General features: G+C 44.7%; 1 protein-coding gene across 1 annotated transcript in view; it reads left to right on the forward strand.

Annotated features, from left to right (window-relative positions):
* Positions 1-17,638, forward strand: part of TBC1D20 (TBC1 domain family member 20) — a gene marked incomplete at its 3' end in the record, with an annotated part of 536,871 nt that overhangs the window by 472,438 nt on the left and 46,795 nt on the right.

Below are 17,638 nucleotides of genomic sequence, written 5' to 3' on the forward strand. Positions count from 1 at the left end.
TTCCTCTTTAAAAATCCTACTGCGGATCCTGCGACCATTCCACAGGAGACCCAAGGCCATTAAGGCTACTACTGCCAAAAATCCTACCCCCTCTGATAGAGATTACAGGGCTCTGGATAGATGGGGTAAGAAGGTATACACTTATGCAACCTTGGCCATTAGGGCATTAAACTGCCAGTTTCGTATCAGCAGCATATTATTGGATTGCTTAAATAGAAAATTATGTTGATTCCTGACTGTGCTGAAAATAAGGATTTACAGGATTTAATGCATTCTTCTGAACAAGTTGGAAAACATACTTTGCAATGTGGTTTTGATTCACTAGAGGCATCTTGCAGGGCTGCTGTCACTGGGTCTGTACTTAGAAGGCATGCTTGGTTTAAGGAGCAATCTTTGCCAGATCATGTTAAAGCTAAATTGCTGGATGTTCCCTTAAACCAGGACCGCCTGTTTGGCAACAAAGCAGAAGTGCTTAAAAAGATGGAGGAAAAAGCTAAATCTATGCAAACTGTTAGATTTCCTGCAAGTACAGCCTCCAAGATTTAATAGGCATTGGCCCTCTAAGAATTGGTCCTTTCCTGCCTCTTCCAGGCCTTCTCAGTCCATACCCAGAATCAGCACAACACCCAGGCTTCAGTCCCAAGATACGCACAGGACCAAGCAGTGGGGGGCTCCCACTTCCAAATCAGGGAGTAGTAAGACTCCCCCCTATGGTAAACTGTCTCAATGACTTAGTTTCCAAGCCCTTCTCAACTGACTGCTCCTTTAGGGGGAAAGAGTTGCTCTGCAGGCAAAAAACTGGGAACTCATTATCCAGGACAAATGAGTTTTAAATAGTTTCCCCAAGGATACAGATTCCACTTCCACACTTTACCAACCCCAAACAGCCAGATCTACCCCCAAATCAGTGGGCAGAGGCCCAAAAGCAAGTACTCTCTCTAAGTATAAGGGCTATTCATACTGCCCCAGAAGAGGAAAGGGGACAAGGTTTCTACTCAAGACTTTTCCTGGTGCCCAGAAAAGACAGCACATGGCATCCTATCCTGGATCTTTCTATCCTAAACACCTTTTTGGTGATCCCAAAATTCAAGATGCTAACTTCACCAGTTGCTTCCTATGCTAGGCAAGGATGCCTGGTTGGCAACACTGGATTTAAAGGAAGCATACCTGCACATCCCAATCAGGGAATCTTGCAGAAGATACCTATGCTTCAAAGCAAGCTATGTGCACCATCCGTTCTCTGCACTGCCCTTTGGCTTATCTACTGCGCCCAGGCTATTCACAAAGTGCCTAGCTCTAGTCATTGCATTTTGCAAGCAAAGAAATATTCAAATATACCCATACCTGGACAATTGTCTAATTCAGGCAGAAAGCCAGGACATACTTTTGAATCATCTGGCATTTGTACAAAAGGTGCTAACTTGTCTGAGTTGCACCATAAACGAAAAGAAATCACATCTTGTACCCTGTCCACAAATTGTATTCCTGGGAGCTTGAACACAACTTTCCAGATGGCTTTCCTCACGCCAGAGAAACAAGTTCATTTGACAGCTTACTTCAAACTAATGGCCAAAAAAATCCTGCTATCTGCAAGATAAATACTGCAAACCTTGGGGTTCATGGCCTCCTGCATTCTCCCAATTCCATATGCAAGACTGCATATGAGGAAACTGCAATGGTAAAAAGCCTATGGTGTCAACATTCTCAGGATCCAGAAGCAATGATCCCGATCATACTTTGCCTACAGTTAGAGTTCCTTTGGTGGGCAGAGGCCTGTCGCCAAAACAAGGGACTGCCATTCACTCTACCCCTTGCCGCCCAAACCCTAACAGACACATCAGACTATGCATGGGGGGCTCACTTGGTAGGGGAAGTGCATTCAGGGCAAATGGAACCCAAGTCAAATGCACCTGCATATCAATCAAAAAGAAATGTTAGCTGTACAGAATGCTCCGACAGCCTTCAAGGACAATTCATGGTGAAGACTGACAATACCACTGTTATGTTGTACATAAGCAGGCAGGGGGGAACCCACTCATACCCTCTCTGCAGACTAGCCATGGCATTGTGGAACAGCCTTGAGCTACCAAGTGCACGTACAGGCTCAATTCCTGCCAGGAAAGCTAAATACACTTGCAGACGGACTAAGCAGGAATCTCATGGACCCACACGAGTGGAAACTGGAACCAAAGACATTCAACATGTTGATAAACAAATGGGGGATCCCAGATATAGACCTGTTTGCCTCCCCCCAGAACTACCAGTTGGACAAATTATGCACAAGGACTCCCCACAAACAAGCTTGCCAAGTATGTGCCCTGTCCTTCACCTGGAAACATCTGTCAGTTTATGCCTTTCCTCCTCTGCCTCTCCTCTCCAAGGTACTACTAAAGATCAAACAGGAGAAACCAAGGACAATACTGAGTGCACCAGACTGGCCATGCCAACATTGGTACCCCTCTTGTGCAGTGCGTCACTGCTGGCACCATGGCACCTGCCTCAGACCCCTACCCTGCTGTCCCAGCAGGTGGGCCAGATTCTGCACCCTCAGCTTCAAACCCTGAACCTGGCAGCCTGGCTAATTACCTGATCTCTCCATTACAATCCATCAGTAAACAAGTGTTGGATGTCATTCTGGAAGCAAGGAGGCCTAGTGCTAGAAAATCTTATACTGAAAAATGGAAAAGATTTTGTTCCTGGAACCAAACTCTGGGGATTGGGCACAGCAGCGCCCAATTTACCTCAGATTTTTCAATACTTAACTGAGATGCTTCACAAGGCCCTTTTCTTTTCCTCCATCAAAATTCTTGCCTCAGCCATTTCAGCTCATTACAACACGGAGCCACCCCTTTTCTCTCATCCACTGCTCAAGCAGTTCCTCAGAGGGGCCAAAAACTCAAGACCACCCAGGAGACCCCCAACTCCAGCCTGGGACCTTAACTTTGTATTGGAAAAACTCACTCTACCTCCTTTTTTGAGCCAGCTGCAAGGGCAGAGTTAAAATTCCTTTCTTCCAAAACAGCCTTCCTTTTAGCCATCACTTCAGAAAGAAGGGTGACTGAATTACAGGCCCTTATGGCAGTGGAGCCTTTCATCATCTTTCATGCAGACAGGGTGTCCCTCAGGACCAATCCCTCCTTCATGCCCAAAGTAGTATCCATTGTGGCTCTTAATCAGTCCATTCATTTGCTAGCCTTCTTTCCTAATCCACAGAACAAAAGGGAACTGATACTGCACTCCTTAGATGTGCACAGACAACTTATATTTTACTTGGACAGGACTAAACCTCTCAGGAAATCTGAACAGCTGCTGGTGGCATTTGCTGCAGGGGCAGAGGGGAAGGCCATTTCAAAGTAAACCATTTCTAAATGGATAGGCCATTGCATTCATTTCTGCTATAAGCACCATGGAAAACCTATCCCACAGGGGATAAGACCACATTCAACCAGGGCTGCATCTTACCTCTACAGCCTTCCTCAGAGGTGTCCCTACCAGGGGCATCCTAGAAGCTGCTACCTGGAGTTCTGTACATACTTTCACCAAGCATTACCATTTGCCAATTTTCTCTAAATCCAGAGCTGATTTTGCCACTGCAGTCTTGCAGGGCCTCATAGCTGGCCCAAATGCTATCTAAATTCCTCCTCCCATCCTTATCTTTGGGAAAATACCCAGATGTGATGACTGCAACAGTGAAATACAAAGAACATAGTACAGTTGTGTACACTTACCATAAATGTAGATGTTAGTGTATTCACTGCTGCAGTCCTGGTTACCCTCCCTCCAGCCCCCTGACTTTTTTTTTGGCTATACCTCTTCCTTTTTACTATGCTTAAAAGCTTTTTGGTGTATTTGCTTTTTTTGTTAGAGGTATAACCTGTAATGGCGTTGGCTGCATGCTTTATATCCCTGACTACCTGACGTCATGGAAGACGAGACAGCGTCCAAAGCAGGACCCAAGACTTTGATAACCAGGCTGACTGAGGACTACTGCAAGCAGATAAACAAATGTGATGACTGCAACAGTGAACACACTCTAACATCTGCATTTATGGTAAGTGTACACAACTGTACTTTTTCCTTTCTTTCTCATTTCTCAACTTTCTCTTATTCTCCCATTTACTGCGATTAGTACTGTCTTACCCATACTCCGTTTCATCCCACGTGCCTTCAATTTTGCATTCCATTCCTCTGTCCTTTGCTGAAGTTCTTGCTCAGTCTGCCTATAATGCCACATCTTCTGCATACAGCAACTCTGTCTCCTTCAACCGGTTTGCTAATGAAATCCATCACTAGTATGAACAGTAGTGGGCTCAGAGGTGACCCCTGATGCGCACCCACTCCCACTGGGAACCCCTCTGTAAGACAACACTGTACTTGAATCACTCTCTATTCTAGAGCTAATACATAATACAATACATGGAACTTAGAACACAACTTGCACTAATTCTGTCAGTGTTTCTGGAATTTCAGACCAACACAGAACTGCCCAAATCAGCTTTTTTGGCCTTATTATATGCTTTCTCCAAGTCTAGGAATGCTCATTTGCACTCTTTCCTCATCTCTAGCATCTTCTCAACTATCTGCGTCACTGCAAATGTCCATTAGGTTGTGCTGCATCCTTATCAGAATCTGATCTGCTCATTTCCCAACTTAAGCAAATATGCAGAGTAGAAGAAAGTTATCAGTCACCCTGTCCAGGACTTTCATGCACTGATAGGAGTTTACCTTTGTACTGACCACACTTGATTGTCCCCTTTGTTCCTGAACAGTTGGCACTAGTATGCTTATTCTCCAGTCATCTGGGATTCACCTTTCTCTCGACACCACTATGATTATCCTCAGGAGCCATTTCTCCCCTATCTTACCCAGCATCCTTATCATATTGTGTGACCTTATCTGAGCTGGCTCCTTTCCCCAGACTTTATTTTCTTTAGTGCTGTTCTTACTTTTTTTTAAGGTAGGTTCCTCCTCTTCTCTCATTGTAGGCTGTATCTGGGGTAGTACAGCTTCTGTGTGGCTTTCTGCATTCAGAAGCTGCTGGAAGTACTCCTTCCATCTGGCTTTGATGTCCTGTAGACTAGTGAGCAGGTTGTTGCTATCATCCTTTATGAGGGAGTATCCGACTGTCGTCTTTGCTTGCCTTGCAACTTGATACAGTTTTTGTGCCATCTTCTGGCTCCCTTTCCAGAAGTTGGCAGAGTGCATCTGAGGCCTTGTTCTTTGCTATTGTTACTCCTTTTGTAACATCTTTGTTAGCTAACTAGTATTTCTTTCTATTGTTACTCCTTTTGTAACATCTTTGTTGGCTAACTAGTATTTCTTTCTAGCCTGGTCTGTCATTTCTATCTCTCACTTTTTCCTGCACACCATCTTTCTTTTGACTTTCTAGATTTTTGCATTCCACCACCAGCTTTCCTAAAGTGCCTTAGTTCCATATGTGGCTCGGCTGTATATATCTGTTATGTAGTTTTCGCACATGCCATTTTAAGGCTCTGCCATTCTTCACCTCTTACTATTTCCTTCTCTGTCTTGTGGTGTTAGAGCCCTGAGTAATTCCTTGAACTACCAGCTTCCAGGTCTTCAGCCTGGTCGTGGACTTTAGAGCCTTCTCTGACCACTGCTTGCAGCTGATTGTGGAAACCAGTGGTTAATGCTGTGGGCAGACTGTTTAACTAACTGAGGATGACTTTGCAAATTACTGGTTCTGCCCTTTGCTTGATCTTTTCATCACAGACTTGTCCTCACCTACCACCTCCTTTGAATATACTCTGTAATGTGTTTGCTTTTTTTTTATTTTTGTATTGCGTTTATTGACTAGGATAGTTTGATTGCAAGACCCCTTTTCAGCAGAGGTCTGGGAAGAAAAGCTGCACACAACAAGGTACATGAAACCATATGGAAGTAGGTTACAGAAGTGCATGCAGTCCATTAAGTTGAGTTAAACAAGGCAGAAAGATAAATACAACTTTCAAAATCCTATATAACCCAGTGAAACATCAGTCTTTTGAAACAGACGTGTACTATGTACAGGTTAAGCAAAGTCAATCATTCTGTGTTAGATAAGTTTATACATGTGAAGGTCAGAAAGATGATACGGAAGTATAAAATTCGACAGCAGAAAAGACTGGGAATGGTATGGAAGAGGAGGATTTTAGTTGGAGTGAGGAAGCTAGTTGCTAGATACTGCAGGAATTTCTAACGCTACAGCTGTCTCATCTGTACTCAGTTTCACCCCATCTGCCTTCAGTTTGGTTTGCTTGTTTTTCTAACGCTACAGCTGTCTCATCCATACTCTGTTTCACCCTATGTGCCTTCAGTTTGGTTTGCTTGTTTTTTTAATTTGTTGAGAAAAATAGATGGGGAAATGGAGTAATGGCAGGATTGGATTTGTTTGGTTGGCTGTCCTGGAGAGAAACGTCCATGATTTGGCTAAGATCTTAGGATTTGAAGTTTTATTGTCTTGCTTCTGTCTAAAAGAAAGTGGTATAGAGTTCCAGGCACTGGCTGGATAGTAGGAAAAATGTGCATAACTAAAACTGTTATTTGATCTTGTAGTGGGAAATAGAAATTTATTAGTGGAGCTTGGGGATCTGTGGGGAGAGTATTGTTGGATTAGTGTGGAGAAAGATGGGCAAGCAATATTAGGGCAGTAGATGAATTTGTGTATGGTTAGAATTTGTGTTGGTTGGATAAGAAGGAAATTCTAGCCAATGTATTCTTTGAGAGTTGTACAGTGGTGGGTTCTGTGTTTATGGCTGGTAGCAAAGTTGGCTATTTTGTGTTAACATTGTAGTTTAGTTAGTTGTGATGCTTGTAGGTTTGTGAAGATTAGAATAGAATAGAGGAAGGGAGGTCTCGGGAAGGAAGGCAGTTTTGATGCTTAGTGAAGTTGGTCAGGGATGTTGATGCTGTAGAAAGAGCCTAACGTTTGGTGTTTTTTTCATATGTTGGATATGGTAGTCAAATTAAATGCTATCTATGCAGAATTTTGATGCTATAGAAAGAGCCAAACTCTTGATGTTTTTCCCTACAATATGTTGTATATGGAAGTCAAATTTGATGTTTTCTATGTGAATGCCCAGTAATGTTTTTATGGAGGAAAAGCTCCGTTTTTGGTATTACCTGTGATATCTGTAAGGTATTTTTGGACTGAGGAATTTTTAGGGGGGTGAAAAGGTAAGAGCTTAGTTTCATTAAGACTGAGGTGTATTTGGGATGGAAACAAAGTTTCTATGGATGTGAATGAGTGACTCCGGTGTGATACTTGGAAGTTTTGTTAGGTTTTAGGCATGTCAGATTAAGGTGGAATCCTCTACGCATTGCACGGGTGTATCTGATTTTGTGTTCTGACAGTTCATTGATTAAGAGTATGGGGTCAAGAATAGTCTTGTGTTCCGCTGGTGAGACTGGAAGGAAAGATGAGAATTTGTGTTGCCATAAACAAACTTTACAATAAGAGGAGAAAGCTGTTACATGATAGAGCAAAATCCATAAAAGAGAAGACACCCTTGATCATTATTAGTAAAAAAATACGAGCACTCATAAAATCATCCAAGGCCAACTTTGCGAGAAAAATTGCCATAGATTCAAAAGACAATCATAAGGCCTTCAGCTATGTTAGAAACCTGGGTGGAATCTCCCAGATATGCTCAGAATTAGTCCAAAATGATACAAAAATCACTGAACCCACAGACATTGCCAACATACTGGCGGACAGGTTCAGTGCAAACTTCACCCCTCTCCCCAAAGGAGAGATAACTATCCCCGCGGAGTGTAGCCTGCCAGACCTCTCAAATGCGCAGGTAAAGCTGCTCTCTAAAGCTAAAAACACAGCATCAATGGGACTGGATGGTGTCCCCGGCTGTGTGCTACACGAACTCAATGAGGAACTAAACCCGCACATAAGGCAGCTGTTTAATCTTAGCCTTACCACAGGATACGTGCCCAAGGAGTGGCGTACGGCAACTGTGGTCCCACTCCACAAAGGCGGTGCCTCTTCGGACCCTGGTAATTACCGCCCCATAAGCTTAACAAGCCTGGTCTGCAAAGCTATGGAGAGGATCATAATGGAACTCATGAACAAAGACATAGGGGACTTGCAGACATTGGACCCGACCCAGTTTGACTTTGTCAAGGGCAGATCTTGCCTTTTGAACTTGGTCGACTTCTTCGAAACGGTCACCAAGGCCATTGATGAGGGAAAGGCAGTCCATACAGCCTACCTTGACCTTGCAAAAGCTTTCGACACAATACCCCACTCAGGTATTATAGAGAAACTTACCAGCTTAAATGTAAACCCATATGTCACAAGATGGGTTGCAGACTGGCTAAAGGACAGAACCCACAGGGTCAGAGTTGCTGGCACCATGTCAGACTCCAAGCCGGTCACAATTGGTGTCCCACAGGGCTCAGTCCTTGGCCCCCTGTTGTTCGGCATCTACTTCTCAGAAGTACAGGCAAACATAGGAGGACTATGGCTGACAAAGTTTGCAGATGACTGCAAACTGGGCGCCATAGTGGAAAGTACATCGGACACAGATATCCTTCAGAGGGGTCTCATGGAAACTGATAGCTGGTGCCAGAGCCATGGCCTGAAGTTAAATGACAAAAAATGTATAGTCATACCCTTCGGGGAAAAACAAGGTAACCCCAAGCTACCATATAGGTGGCAATCCACTAAGCACAGAAGAGGTTATCAGGGACCTGGGGACCCAGGTTGACAGTGGCCTTTCTTTTGACACTCACATTGCTAAAGTGGTTAGAAAGACCTTCTACATTGCCCACCTGATCATGAAGGGATTCACATCCAGATCAAGTGAGGTCATTGTTCCCCTGTACTCTTCACTTATCAGACCAATGATCGAGTACAATGCCCCATTCGGGATGTATCTCACCCGACACCTGCAGCAATTGGAGAGACCCCAAAAGTTCCTCACCAAAAGGATAAAGGGATTCCAAAATCTGTCATATGCTGCCAGACTGAAGAAACTCCAGCTCTATTCAGTCGCATACCGTCTGCTCAGAGGTGACCTGTGCCTGACATACAAGGCCATGTCCAACCCGGAATTAATGGACATGCTCCACCTCAAAAAATCCAAATCTACCAGATCCACTAGAGCAAGCGATTTAAACCTTAGCACGGATATAAATAAGACATGCTGGAGGGATAGATTTGTCACTCAGACTCCCTATGCTGTGGAATAAAATCCCGGTCCATGTGAGGCAGAGCACCTCGCTGGCTCTGTTCAAGAGATATCTTGACTGGTGGATGGGAGATCGTAGGTTTACCCCTGGAATCATCTCTGTGTCACTGCTGGACAGAGGCAAAACAAACTAATGGGCACAATATTTTTTAACATAAGGGGTGGCATAAGCCACAAAACTTTGGGCTAGGCTTATAAATGCCTTAGGGCAGATAGCCTAGTATAAACCTATGAACCTATGAACTTAAAGGCTGATTGGCCATTGGAAAATAGATATGGAACCAGGACACTGAGGGACTATTTAGGCTAAGCTAGATAAGTTCATGCTGTAGGATAGGATGAGACAGTGTCAAAGACAGTCATTCTCTGCAAGGAAGAGTAAACCTTGTCTGGTGGACATCTGCAATAAATAAACTATATAACAAAAGGAAAAAATTGCTGTCCGGGACCAAGAAGGAGCAAGTTCTCAACTGGAAGCACACTCTCCTTAGCCTGAACAAGCAAATAAGAGCACTAGTGAAATCCTCTGAAGTCAACATCAAGTCCAAATTGGCCACATCTACTAGAGTCGGTCATAAGGCCGCCTTCACATATGTCTGCAATCTCAAAGGAAGCACCCAGATCTGTTCAGAACTGGTGGTCAAGGACACGAAATATGCAAATGCTGTAGATATAGCCAATCTACTGGCTGACAGATTCAGAGAAAACTTCACCCCTCTGTCCCCATCAGTAAATCAGGACATCCCCAGTACCCGACCCCACCCGTTATCTCTAGGGAACAGGTCATTACTGCCATCTCAAAGGAAAAAAATACAGCCTCCACGGGACCCAATAACACCCCAAGCTGCATCCTACATTAACTCGGGAAGGAACTTGCAGCACCATTAGCCACTTCATCCCTTTGCACAAAGGTGGAGCGTCCACTGATCCCGGAAATTTTAGAACCATCAGCCTAACTAGCCTGATCTGAAAAGCCATGGAACGGATTATCATGGACCTCAACATGGACATTGACAGCCTCTAAACATTCTACCCCATACAGTTTGGGTTTGTCAAAGGGAGATCATGTCTGTTAAATCATGTTGACGTCTTTGAGACTGTTACCAAAGTGATGGACGAGGGGAAGACTGCACACCACCTACCTTGACCTGGCCAAAGCCTTTGACACTATTCCTCACTCGGGCATAATAAACTCTCTCAACTAGGGTCAACCCATATGTTACCAGATTGGTAGCAAACTGGCTCACTGATAGAATCCACCTAATCAAAGTAGGGGAAGCCACCTCAAGCAGTAGTCCTGTAACGAGCAGCATACCCCAAGGGTCAGTCCTGGGGCCTCTGTTATTTGGGATATACTTTTCTGAGGTACAGGCCAACACCAGTGGGCTACGGCTGACAAAGTTTGCAGATGACTGCAAGCTGTGCATGGTCATAAATTCCCCAAGTGATGTGGATGTCCTCCAAGAGGGTCTCACCCAAACAAATGACTGGTGCTAGAAACATGGTCTCGAGCTGAATGCCAAAAAATGCATCATCATCCCCTTTAGGGAGAGTGGTGACCCTACATGTTATCACATTAATAAGTGTCCTAATTATGTAATTAGTAGTGAGGAATTTGGGCACCCAGGTTGATAGCAATGTGATTTTTGACCACCATGTTGCTTCCGTTCTACAGAAAGCTTTTTACATGGCCCACCTCATAAATAAGGATATCTCATCCAGAGACAGAGGTCATAATGTCCCTGTATTCTTCCCTTTATAAGGCCAGTTATTGAGTTCACTGCCCTCTTCGGCATGTACCTCGCAGAGCACATGCAGCAACTGGAGAGACCACAGAGGTTCCTCACCAGGAGAATCCAGGGCCTCAAACATCTACCCTAGACAGATAAGCTAAAACCCCTGTCCCTCTACTCAGTTTCATACAGACTCCTCAGAGGTGACCTCTGTCCAGCATACAAAGCAATCTCAGACCCCGCCTTGATGGGACTGCTGCATATCCGTAAGTCAAGCTCTACTTGCTTAACCCATACGCGTGACCTCAACCTGGTCTGTGATATCAATAGAACTTGTTGGCGGGACAGATTTGTGTCCCAGAGACTCCTCCATCTGTGGAATAGACTCCCTCCCCACATTAAGCAGAGTACCTCATTATCCCTTTCTAAGCACACCCTGGATAACTGGATGACAAACAGAAAATACACCCCTGGGATTCCACCTGTGTTCCTGCTGGACCGGGGCTTTGGGTGCTGACTTGTCTAAACATGGGCTAAAATCATGGCTAGGCTTTTAAAGGTCTCAGGGCCAGTAGCCTAGTAACTTCCTGTGATCCTAAGTTGTCCTGTGTGTTAAACTGTGGGATGTTTAGCTTTTTCTATTTCTTTTCTCAGGACTTGGCTGGGTGGAGATATTCTGAGCAGTCGTGTGTGGACTGAATTCTCCACTCACTGCTTCCCAGTATGATGGGGGTAGGAAGATACAATAAATTATGCTGCAACCTATCCTGTGTTTTAGCTGTGGGATTTGCAACCTTTTTTTTTTTTTCCCCTATTCCTAGGATTTAGCTGGCTGGAGTGATTCTGAGCAGATGCTTGTGGGATGAATTCTCTGCATGCTGCCTCACAGTTATAAAACAGATATGATGGGACAACAAGAGACTGTAAACTGTGCTGCTAAATGTCCTTTGTATTAGCTGTGGGACATTTAGCTTTTTCTTTTCATAGGACTTAGCTGGCTGGAGAGATTCTGAGCATTCTCTTGTGGGATGAATTTTCTGAGCACTACCTCAGTTATTAACTAGCCACGTGTGATGAGGTGGAAAGAGGTAGTAGCTGAAATGAAATTCTTATCTTAGTGCAAACCATGTGCAGAAATGTTAATAGGATGTAGAGCCTTCTCAAGGTTAACTCCTGCTCTGTGGAACTGCCTGACAAAAGAATTAAATCACCATTAGAAGTTTTCAAAACTTAACTGAAAGAATGACGCCACAAAGAAACTGTTTACATGGTTTCGTGATACCAGTTAACAGAACTTTAATATCTGTATACTGTGAAAGCAATAGTCCCTGACTAGGGTGGATGTTTCCGGGGGAATAAAGATTGCCCAGGTGTACTGCTTGGACTGCCACAGAAGTTGGAAGGCCCTACCACCCCCGGAATGTCATCATTTCTCTTTAGTACGTGGCCTAGAGGGCATTTTTACTCTGGGATAGTAATCTGTCAAATTTTTTTTGAGTTTATTCTTTTTATATTTGATATAAATTAGTTCTGTGCCTAATGTTTCAAAGTTGCTGCAGCATATGTAAATGTCCTTCTATTCACATGTTGCAGTATTCATAACAGTAGGGAGTTGCTGCCAGCAGTGCCGCCTTCTAGCCAGTATACCAAGGTCTTTGTTTCTGGAGGGTACATGTGACGTCCCTTGTCAAGGCCATAAACCGATGTAGGGTATAAAGGTGATGTCTGTACACGCCCTCCTCAGAAATTTCCTGCTGCAGTGAACCCTGGACTCATGTTTGCCAGTTCAAAAAGCAGATTGCATGTCAGACGACCATTAAAAGTCTCCAGACCAGACAACTGTTTCTCTTACTGATGCAGATAAGTGCCCTGTTGTTTTTTTTTTTTTTTTTTTTTTGCCTTTGATTATTACATTTTGCATGTCAGCTAGAAAAGGGAAATGTGCTTGTGGGAGACAAATTCCTCACAAGGATGCACACAAGAAGTGAATTTTTTGCTTAAGCGAGGGCCGCGACCATACGTCCTGCCCCATTTGCAAATCTTTCGTTCTGAAAACCGTTCATAGCCGTCTTGCTGCACTAACATTGTATTTAGAAAATCAGAGACTCCGACGTCTTGCACTCTGTATGGAAGGGTCAGTAGGGCCGTCCGAAGAGCCACCGAGGAAGAAGACCTAGAAAGTTAGGCTGGAATCCCACACACCTCAGGCGTCCGAGAAGGGTCTTGAGGCTTATGAAAGCCCGGCATCTTCCCAGACATCAGTTTCCAAGTCAGGCCTGGGAACCTCTATGGAAACCAGCGTGGCAGAAACCTTTAGTATGTCTGAGGCTATTCAGCCATCAGATCCTGATGGCGGAGGGGAACCATGACTCCATGAGGGCCTTACTCCTTCCCTTCCACCCAGACAGATGTCTGCTCCGATTCTCTCCCCACAAGCTACTACCTTAAAGAAAAAGCAAAAAGTTAAACGCATTGAAACCCTACCAGTTCCTGGATGGGAAGTTTTTCTTTTTAAGGCCTTTCAGGCCTTAGACACAGCAGACCCCACCAGCCCTCTCACTTCGACCTACTTTACAGGTTTCTGAGGAAGAGTACTCTTCTTCAGATGAATCTTTTTCATATGAATCTGATAGGGCCCCCAAAGGATTTCATCACCCCAGGAGGAGGAAGACTCCATTACTCCTGAGTCTCCAGGGGAAGAAATTACCTTTGGAGACACAATCTCTCTCATGAGGGAGCATTTTAAATGGGAGGCATCTGAAGTATCTGATGCCAAGAAAAGGTACTTCGACCTTTTGCAAATGGAGCAACCCTCAACAGAAGTGGCTCCATTGCTACCTGCCTTCCAGGATGCTTTCTTGGCTGCTTCTCAATCCCCGGACTCTTATCCACCAGCTTCTAAACTTCCGGACCGATTCTACAAAGTTCCACAGAATGCCCAATATCTCTTTAGGAACTCACCAGCAGACCCAGCAGTTATTGCTGTCTCTGCTGATAAATCATTTAGGCAATTGCCTTCAACTGCTCTTTATCCCACAGACAAAGACAGCAAATTCATGGACAGACTAGGGACAAAAGTCTATACCTCCTCTACTCTGGCTATAAGAGCTCTCAACTGCCAAACACATATGGCTAGATATGTCCTGGATACCATTACCAAGGCCTGCACATTACTATCTGGGGCACCAGATTCTCCCATTAAAGCACAAATGAATACCCTCCTTTCCACTGCATCCTAAGTAACTAGGCACTCAAAGTGCAGTTATGATGCTGTGGAAGCCTCATCTAAGTTTGATGCATTCTGGATCAGTCTTAAGGAGATATTCTTGGGTGAGACTACAACCCCTACCCATGGATGTGCAAGCAACATTGTTGGATGCACCCCTGGATAAGAAAGCTCTGTTAGGCCAAGTCTCAGCAGAACTCCTCAAATCCCTTCAAGAAAAGGGTAAGGAACTTCAAAATCTTAAACACCTTCTGGTGTCTCCTATACCCAAATACCACAGGAATTATCCACAAAAACCTTCCTTTGTTAGAAGGCAGTCCTCACACGCTGCTCCAGAGTTTAAAGGACACAGGCAAACCAGGAAAAACTCTACTCCAAGGTTTCCTACCAAATGTTCATGTTTCACTGTTGCAGTCATCACATTTGGGTTATCCCTGCCAGGCTAGCCCTCGGCCGACCCGAATATCAGAGACTTAGTTTTTCTGTGTCGTTTGCTGTCGCTTGAGGACTGACGTCAGGTCGTCAGTAGTATAATGTAAGGCAGTCATTGCCATTACATCAGTCTTTCTTGCTGTGGAGGCCAAAGCAGAAGCTGTTTGTATGAGTGCAAGTCTGCTGCTACTTGAGATTTTGTCTACCGAATTGAAGTTGAAGTCTTCTAAAGCTAAGTACCCCATTGGGGATCCTTTTTTTTTTTTTTGCACTAACTGGTGTCAGAAAAAGTTAATTGTCTCGCCTGTGGCAAACAAATACCACACCAAACTTCCATTCTTACTGCGTCACCTGCATAGGCGCCGACCACGATGTCCCTCGTTGTCAATTCTGTGCTTTGTTCAATGCCAGAACTATCCATCGGGCCCTTATTGTAGTCAGATAGTTTTGCTTACAGTCCTCTAATTCCGATATGACTTTGGTAAGCCATCCAACAGCAGATCTTCCGAAAAAATGTAAAGACAAGACCGCAGAGGTCCAAACCTACCGACGACTCTTCCATTAAACTAGTCCTCCGTTCTCTGTTCCTCAGTGAGGTGCTTTCGCAGCCCCCGATGCCTGCCTCTGTTACTTTGCAGGCTGCTACCGAGACCCTTTCGGAGTCTGGTATGCCGCAAAACTCTTATTCGACTAAGGATCCTGCAGTCCTCTCTACATTGGATGGGTCCAGAGCCACTGAGCAGGCACCGGCTTCCGAGGATGTCCTGTACACTACCAAATCTCGACACAAACTGACATCTGCTTTCCTGACTACCGTTCTTTCTAAAACTACCGAGTTTCTTAGGCCCCGGGTACGAACCACACCCAAGAAACCGGCTACCCACTCTCTGGCGCCTGTTAACTTGCCTCAGTCTCAAATGCTTAAAATGGCAGAAGACCTTATCATGCTGATCAGGGGAAGCCAAGCTACCCTGTCCCCTGTAGTTCTGTCTGAACAAGAGTCAGATGAATCTGATGCATCTGAATATGAAGATATGCAACCCCTCTCCACTTATGAGGATTCTGATGCAGAGGATTCCATTCCTTCAGCCTCTCACCCAGAGGATTTTTCCTTTGGGGAAACCCTCCATACCTTAAGGGAGCATTTTCAAAGGGAGAGTCAGGACTACCCCTAGTTTAAAAAGAGACTCAGAGAATTCCTAGATCTTCCACAACACAGACCTTCAGCCATCCCCCCAGTCCTGGATGTTGTGGAGGATGTTTTCCTTGAATCCAGCTGGACTCCTGCCGCTCTTCCTCCTGATCCTAGAAAACCAGACATGTACTATAGAGAAACTGACTCTCACAAATATCTTTTTAAAAATCTTACAGCTGACCATGAGGTCATTTCTCAAGGGCCAAAAAGGAATTAAAGCAACCTCTACTAAGAATCCCACCCCCCTCGGACAGAGATTCCCAAACATTTGACAGATGGGGTAAGGAAGTATACTCCTTAGCTACTCTTGCTATCAGGGCACTAAATTGTCAGTTCCATATGCTGAAATTTCAGTAACGTACCTTGGAACTCCTTAAACAAAAAATGTCTTCCTTTCCTGCTTGGGCATAATCTAAAGATTTACAAGAGGTTAATGCATTCTGTAAGTCAAGTAACTAAACACACCTTGCACTGTGGTTTTGACTCCCTAGAAGCTTCTTGCAGGGCAGCAGTCATTGGATCTGTCATTAGAAGGCATGCATGGCTTATAGAACAGCCCCTGCCAGATAATGTCAAATCTGAATTGTTGGATGCCCCCTTGCACAAAGATAACTTATTTGGCACTAAGGCAGGAGGAAGAAAAAGCAAAATCTATGCAAGCAGTTAAGGATTTCTTGCAGGTCCAGCCCCCTATGTTCAGCAGGCATTGACCCTCCAGACACTGGTCCTTTCCTGCTTCCAGTAAACCGGGCCAGCCTAGGCCCTGTGGAAGCAGACCCCCCCCCCCCCACCATCAACAGCAGCCCCAGGGAATGCAGGGATCTAAGTAGTGGAATACACCCACTTCAAAACCAGGGAGTTTAAAGCCACCCCCTTATGGTAAAAACTCACAATGACTCATCTCCTCCACCCCCTCCCTCTACCCACCTTCACTTACCCCTAGGAGGAAAACTATTCATCTGAAGTAGTTAACTTAATTTGATCATCAACCTGTGGGTTCCGGATCCGATACGGATCCGAGCCAGCAGCTTACCAAGCTAAAGATCCGAGCTCTTCACCCTTACCCATACTACACTGCAACCTCCTTCCAATCCCCAGATCTCGTTTGCTGCGGCTTTGCCAGCATGGGATTCTTGAGTTCCAGGCAGGTTTGTTAGGTTTTCATCTAACTTTCGGTCTGTGTGATGTTCATCATGTTTCACTGTTGCAGCCATTACTCTTGGGTTATCCTGCTGGCAGGCTACCCTCAGTCGGCCAGAATTCCAAAGTCTAGGTCCGGTGTCTGTTGCTGTCGCCTCTTCCCTGACGTCAGTGCGCCAGGGGTATAAAAGATGCAGCTGACGCCATTTTCTTCAATCTTTCTTGCCGCGCGGTGCCTGAAGCAAAAGCAGTTCGCAAGTGCCGGTCGGCCGACTTTTGAGATTTTCAAATCCGAATTTCAGAACTGAAGTCTTCATTAAAGCCAAGTACCCCGTTGGGGAAACTTTTTTCTTGCACCAGACCGATGTCAGAAAAAGTTAACAATTGTATTTCTTGTGGGAAGCAAATATCTCATAAGTATTTTCACTCTTACTGTATTCCTTGCCTAGACCCTGATCACAACGTTGCTAGCTGTCTGTTTTGTGCTAGATTTAGCCAACACACTATCAAATGTCTGTTCGATTTTGCATTTCATTACTTTGGCAGAAGATTTAATTATATAATGCCGTCGGACCAGCCAACAACCGGAGTTTACAAAAAAAAAACCCAAGGACAAGGAAAAGAATAGGCATCCGAGGTCCAAAACAGACGAAGCCTCTGCTAGGCCAGTCGCCGGTTCTCGGTGAGGCAGTTTTGCAGCCCCTGGAGC

Source organism: Protopterus annectens, chromosome 12.part0 (genome assembly GCF_019279795.1).
Source record: "Protopterus annectens isolate FY-2018-M chromosome 12.part0, PAN1.0, whole genome shotgun sequence".
Taxonomy (NCBI): domain Eukaryota; kingdom Metazoa; phylum Chordata; order Ceratodontiformes; family Protopteridae; genus Protopterus; species Protopterus annectens.